At 46.2% G+C, this 6252-nt stretch overlaps 1 long non-coding RNA gene across 1 annotated transcript; it reads left to right on the top strand.

Annotated features, from left to right (window-relative positions):
• Positions 1-930: 930 nt before the first annotated feature.
• LOC128837841 (uncharacterized) lies at positions 931-5690 on the top strand. Its single transcript, XR_008445043.1, has 3 exons — positions 931-1021; positions 3624-3707; positions 5488-5690. It is a non-coding gene; the product is annotated as an uncharacterized LOC128837841 (long non-coding RNA).
• Positions 5691-6252: the final 562 nt, after the last annotated feature.

Below are 6252 nucleotides of genomic sequence, written 5' to 3'. Positions count from 1 at the left end.
CACCTGTTTAATCAGCGTTCTCTAGGCTGCAATGTCATTCCCAATGCATCATTTTCAGGACAGGGAGCCAGACGCCTCCTTGCATTGGCAGGGACATAATTAGTAAAATACCCACCGCAGCTGTGGGCCTTGGTACGCTTTGTAATTGGAGGTACTGTACATGTATGTTTCACAACCAGGCCTGAGGGATTGTCTGCTGAGGCCTGGCCTACTTCCCGTCACTTCTCATGAGATCAGCAGGTTAGAACCTCTGACTATCTCATGGTCTAACACTGACTGGACAGGAGATGGGCATGTCTCCTTTGAGGGCCCATAGTTCTTTCCCCCGGAGTATAGGGCAGTTATTGCCCAGCATTCAAAAATCATGGAAACGCCCCCCAAAATCATGAGATAGACAACAATTTGCAAGGCAATCTATTGTGCTTTTTATTTGTCTTCTAGTTTCCTAGCCGGTGGAGTGCACTCACTGCATGTTTTCAAGCTTTCCAGCACAGCCCTGAGGGCTAGAAATGTATTATTTTTAATGCCAGCTGAGATGCTTTAGGAGCTGAGGAGCGTTAGGAAATATACCAAAAAGTGTGAGACTCACGATCAAATCATGAGCGGATGACATAGTAAATCAGAGCCGTCCTTCCTGGAAAAGCTGCAGTGGGTTTCATGTTTGGGGCCAGACCCGTAGGTGGTGTAAAGGGGGCGGGGGGTCGCGCCACTGATTTCAAATGATCCTAGCTGAGATTCTGTGGTGATGTAACTATCACTTGGGGGATGGCAACATTACTTGAACGATGCCATTTCTTATTTCACCAGGTTGCCTGGGGTATATCCCACACCCATGAAAGCGTTAATCGTCTCGCTGGTTTTTTTTTTTTTTTTTCCAGGTGACACTGTTCCACTTTCAGGCTCCCTGGCTCATCCAGTGAGAGTCTGGGCTGGCGATGTCATGCTTATAATTGAAATGCCATGCTGGAGCCTCGGTGGGTGGAGTCTGGTGGAAACCGTCAGAACTGGTCTCTCCAGCTGGGTGAGCATTCCATCTCCAGTGCTCGTGCAATTGAATTATATCTCTGAACGAACCAGCTAGCTAGCTATTTTCTAACCGGGCCTATCTGGACTGGCTCAGACCCTTGCTCCAAACTCAATGGTGCCTACTGGAATTTGGGGGGAGGGGGTTAGCTAGGACGAGTGGGCCTCACAAAAGGTTTCCAGTCCGAAGCATAATAAAAATGAAAAGGCGAGAAGTTGCGCCTGACGATAGCTGGTGTTATTAATCAGCCCGTCCGCACAAATAATGGACTGTAGGTATTGTTTTCCTACGGGCTGACCATTCCATTGGGTGTATCTCCAACCAGTCGGAGCAGCAGCAGCCAAAGCAAGGCCCTTTGCACAGGCAGGGAAGTTACAGTCAGGGCCGGCTCTAGCTTTTTTGCTGCCCCAAGCAAAACAAAAACCAAAAACACCCTGCAGCCGGACTGCCGAAGCAAAAACAAACCAACAAAAAAAACCCCATGGCAGGACGGCCGGAATGTGCCGCCCCAAGCTTGGCCGGAATGCCGCCCCTTACAACGTGCCGCCCCAGGCACGTGCTTCCTGGTCTGGTGGTGCCTGGTTACAGTGTTGTCTGGACTTTTTCTGCCCTGTGCTGAATGGCTGTTTGCTCCAGCCCTCCCCATTCCTTCCCAGTCTCTTCACCTCCATGTCACTCCACACCTGCTCCTTACCCTCTTCTCCCCTGACCTACCCTCACCCCCTTCGCTTCAATGTCCCCTCTCTCTTCCCTTTTCTTTCCATTTAGCTGATCCTCTCCTTGTGGAGTTTAAGGCCAGGAGGGACCACCAGATCAGCTCCTAATTAAACCCACCTTAAAATAAAACCATGGAACTAACTTGACATTTTCCACCACCACCTAGCTCATTCTGCATATGTTATTGCTCCTCCCCCCACCTGCTGTCTGGCTGGTCTATTTTAATTGAAAGCCCATCAGGGAAAAGACTGTCCATTACTCTGTGCTTGTGTAGAGAGTACACAGGGCCTCATTCTTGATTGGGCCTTGGACACTACTGTAATAAACATGTTTAATAATAATACATACGTGGAGGAGATGTATTGCACTCACGCATGATGCAAATGTGGATCACATTTAGAGTTTGCAATTGCTGTTATGCAACATGCCCATGTGACAGATAAAGTACTGATCTGATTTGATGCCCATATTAATCCCATTCTCACTCCGGATTACTAAATATTCCCTGCATCGGAATTTGGATTTAAATGCAACCGGAAGATTATAGGTAACAACTGAACTGGACTTAGTTCAAGTCTATTCAATAAAGTTTTACAAAAAATAAAGTAACTCAAGAAACAAGGTTTTCAACAGTGTGTTTAAATGATATTTGAATGCATCAGAATGACCTTATCCAGCCATGTATATTTTTCTGAGTGAAAGTAGCTGTTAAACACTAGCAGGATCATCTCCAGAAGTGAGAATTATGAAGTGCTTTAATCAAGTCCCAAAGAACACTTTGTCATGCAACACAGAAGCAGGAGAGTTTGGATTTTCAAATGCATTCAGTGTTGGTCCTGTTGAAGTAAATGGTAAAACGCCTGTTGGTTTCAGTCGGAACAGGTAGGCCAATGCTGATGGTTTATGAAAATCCCATCCTGGCTGTCCTAATGATAGCCTGGGTAACAGAGGGGCATTGCCAGGTCTTGCACTGTTTGCACAAAGCCACTGCATTATGGGAGAGCTTGTGTCAATCAGAACAGCCACAGTGTGACTCCAGTTTGCAGGGCCACAATGGAAAGCGCTCTACGTGCACTTTGATGAAACCAAGAGAACAACAGGCTACCTGACCACATAGACCAGTGGTTCTCAACCGATTTACCATTGTGGACTGCACTTGCAGCTCTCTCTATGTGATGTGGGCTGCATCCACACAATATATATATATATATACGACCTGTATGGCCCGGAGGATGTCACATGGGCGGCAGCTGTGTGCTGCTTGGGCCGCAGGTTGAGAACCACTGACAGACATTGAGAGTAGGTCTGCATGGCATTGAAATACCCACAGCTGGCCCATGTCAGCTGTCTCGGGCTCACAGGGCTGCAAAATTGCAGGGTAGACTTTTGGGCTCAGGCTGGAGTCTGGGCTCTGGGACCCTCCCCTGTCGTGGGGGCCCAGCGCTTGAGGGCCAGCCCGAGCCTGAAAGTCTACATTGCAATTTTACAGCTACCCAGCCCGAGCCCTGTGAGCCTGAGACAGCTGGCATGGGCCAGCTGCAGGTGTTTGATTGCAGTATAGACATCCCTTCAGGGCCCAATTTTTAAAGAAGAAAACCCAAGGTGCATGTATCAACAGATGCATTCAATTGCAACCGTACAGCTGCAAGCCGAATTACAGCTGTACGTGCAAACTGGCCAGTTGCAAATACAAATTCACCGAACTACCCCTTTGTGCATGCAGACACCTAATTTGTATGTGCAATTGCAGTCATTGGCTGTGCAACCTACGTCCAGATTGACGTGCGGTTTTGGATCTCAAACGTGTTTTAAAACATTGACCTTATCTTTGAAAGAGATGGTTGTGTGGATGACAATTACATTTCATTTTCCATCTGTGTAGATGCTTAGCCATTTCAGAGCCACCCCATGCTCTGGGTGGCCCTAAGCCTCTGACTGGGAGTGGATGACAGGGGTGGATCACTCGGTAAGTGCCCTGTTCTGTTAATTTCCTATGAAGCATCTGTCACCGGCCATTTGTCAGAAGACAGGATACTGGGCTAGATGGACTGTTGGTCTGACCCAATATGGCCGTTCTTATGGTTTTATATTAACTGTAAAAATGGCAAAACAAAAACTCCCCAAACCTATCTGACAATTGGCAAAGCTCACAAGGATGCATTCTCTAAGGTGCTTTCCAGCTTTTTTTAAAATCCTTTTTTATTCTCACAGCTGTTTATACAAACTTCTTGGACGCTTGAAAGGTAAATCTGTTTTCTTGTCACAGTATGCACATTCCCACCTTCCCATAATGCCATTCTGCTATTGCACAGAGGTACAAAGGTCTTTAATGTAGGGTGGACTGTATGTACTGGAATGCTGGCATTGTTATGGATGATGTGTTTGTTTTATTTTAAAAATAGAATGTGGCTTATTGATGGTATTTTGTTTTAACATCTGCATGGACTTGGCAGAGAGAGAGGGGAGAAAAAACCGACGTCAGATTTCAGGCATTCAATATTTAAAGTGTCCCTTTAAGTCTGATAACAGAACTAATTCAAATTGTCCTTTAGTTGTATTTAGAGATTGAAAAATCCTGTATCATTTTTCATGGCAGTTCTATCGTTGTGTTATCAAGATGTAACACGTCAGAGTTATTTTTGATTCTGGGCTGTTTTGTTTTGACACTATTCACTCACATCACTCCCAAATTCCCAAATTCTGTTAGCTGGTTAAGGCAATTTTTCTGCATGCTCACATAACATCTAAATACGATTGAGCCTCACAGTTCATGTTCCTGTTTCTCAACTTGGCTTTCACCATAAATAAATAGTGCGGAGACCTGGGAGGGTGGTTCTTGTCCAAAACCCTGGCGCAGTTTTGTTCAACTCTGCAATGCAGTTGTCGTGCTTCACCCAAGTGGTGGCTGCATTTCAGAAGTGGTTGCAGTGATCCCTGTGCATGGACTGTAAAGCACTTTGGAACCCGTGTGATTGGAAGGAGCCCTGTAAATGTGAGATCGCCCTCATACAAAGTGTTCAGCTAAAACCTATAGAGCCAAGGGGGTTTGGGTGAAGATTTTAGAACACAAAAGTAAGGACTGAAGGCAGTGGAACCTGCAGATGCTCAGCACCTCTGAAAATCAGTCAGAAATTTGCACTTGCAATTATGTCCCTCTGCGTTTTCACACCTGAAAGCAGTTGTGAGCACAAATCCTGCCACTTACACCGATGATAGTTGTGAGAGGAAGGATGGTCTCATGGTTAAGGCATTGGACTGGCACAAGGTTCAGTTCCTGGCTCTGCCACAGCCTTCCTGCGAGACCTTGGGCAACTCACGTAATCACTGTGTACCTCTGGCCCCACGGGTGAAACAGGGATGAGAACGCATGCCTACTTCACAGGGGTCTTGTGAGGGGAAAGTCGTGAATGTTTTTGAGGTGCTCAGACATTCCAGTGATGGGAGCCATATAATAACATTTCCTCGCTCTTATATAGAGCTTTTCATCCATCGATCTCAAAGCACTTAGTAGATAGACTATACAGTTGTGGCCCTTAACAACTTGCTAATTGTTTTAGCTAACTAAATATGTATTTGAAATTAGTTAGCTGCAGTATTCGAGGGCTTGCCTTTAATAAGTACAAGGGAATAAGCTGAGGCTTGCTTATCTGTCTTCAGTAAAACTGGCAAGGTTTGAAGGGTCACCATTGGAATGACCTGATTTGTGGTTTCAAGCTGGTACTTAATTGTGGTCTTTGCATTCACAGCTAACTGGGATCCGAAAATTGCATGTGCAAGAAGAATACTATTGCTGAAAAATCTGGCCCAAAAGCGTCTCTGGCCAAAAGCAGACGGAAGCTCTGTTGATGTTACTGGTGTCTGATTATGCATGAAGAGGTGAATACAGATGGGAGCAGAGGACTGGCCAGAGTGGATCAGACCAATGGACCATTTGGTTTCACATCCTGGCCCCCAACAGCGGCTACACTACAGAGTTTACAGCTGCACTGCCTGTAGCGCTGCTAGTGCAGAGCTCTTGCATTGACTCAATTCCTCCAGCTGCTGCGAGTGGCAGTAGCTATGGTGGCAGGAGAAGCACTCCCTGTCCCCGACATAGCGCTGTCCACACCTACGCTTAGGTCGGTGTAACTTACGTCGCTCCGCGGAGTGGCTTATTCACTCCCCCGAGCGATATAATTTATACTGACTTAAGCTGAAGTGTGTTCAGGCCCTAAAAGTTGTTGACATTGTTGAAATTTGTTTGTTTTTTTCCAGGGGGGGAAAAATCATGCCTTTTTCTATAGTTTTTTTTTAAAAAAACATTGACAACGTTATTGAAATAGTCATGCTACATTGGCCCTGGTATCTCTCAGCATGTCTGAGTGAGAATGCCACACATCTTCCATGCTTCTGTCAGGCTGTACCTCCACAGCACGTGAACACTGGCTGATATGACAGCGTTTCCCTTCAGCCCTCCCAGAAACAGTGCTCCAAAAGGAGCAAGCTTCAGCAACAGGCAAAGCCGGACCTGC

This window comes from Malaclemys terrapin, chromosome 5 (genome assembly GCF_027887155.1).
Source record: "Malaclemys terrapin pileata isolate rMalTer1 chromosome 5, rMalTer1.hap1, whole genome shotgun sequence".
Classification (NCBI taxonomy): Eukaryota; Metazoa; Chordata; order Testudines; family Emydidae; genus Malaclemys; species Malaclemys terrapin.
Note: the sequence above shows the minus strand (reverse complement) of the source record. Positions and strands in the feature narration are given on the sequence as shown.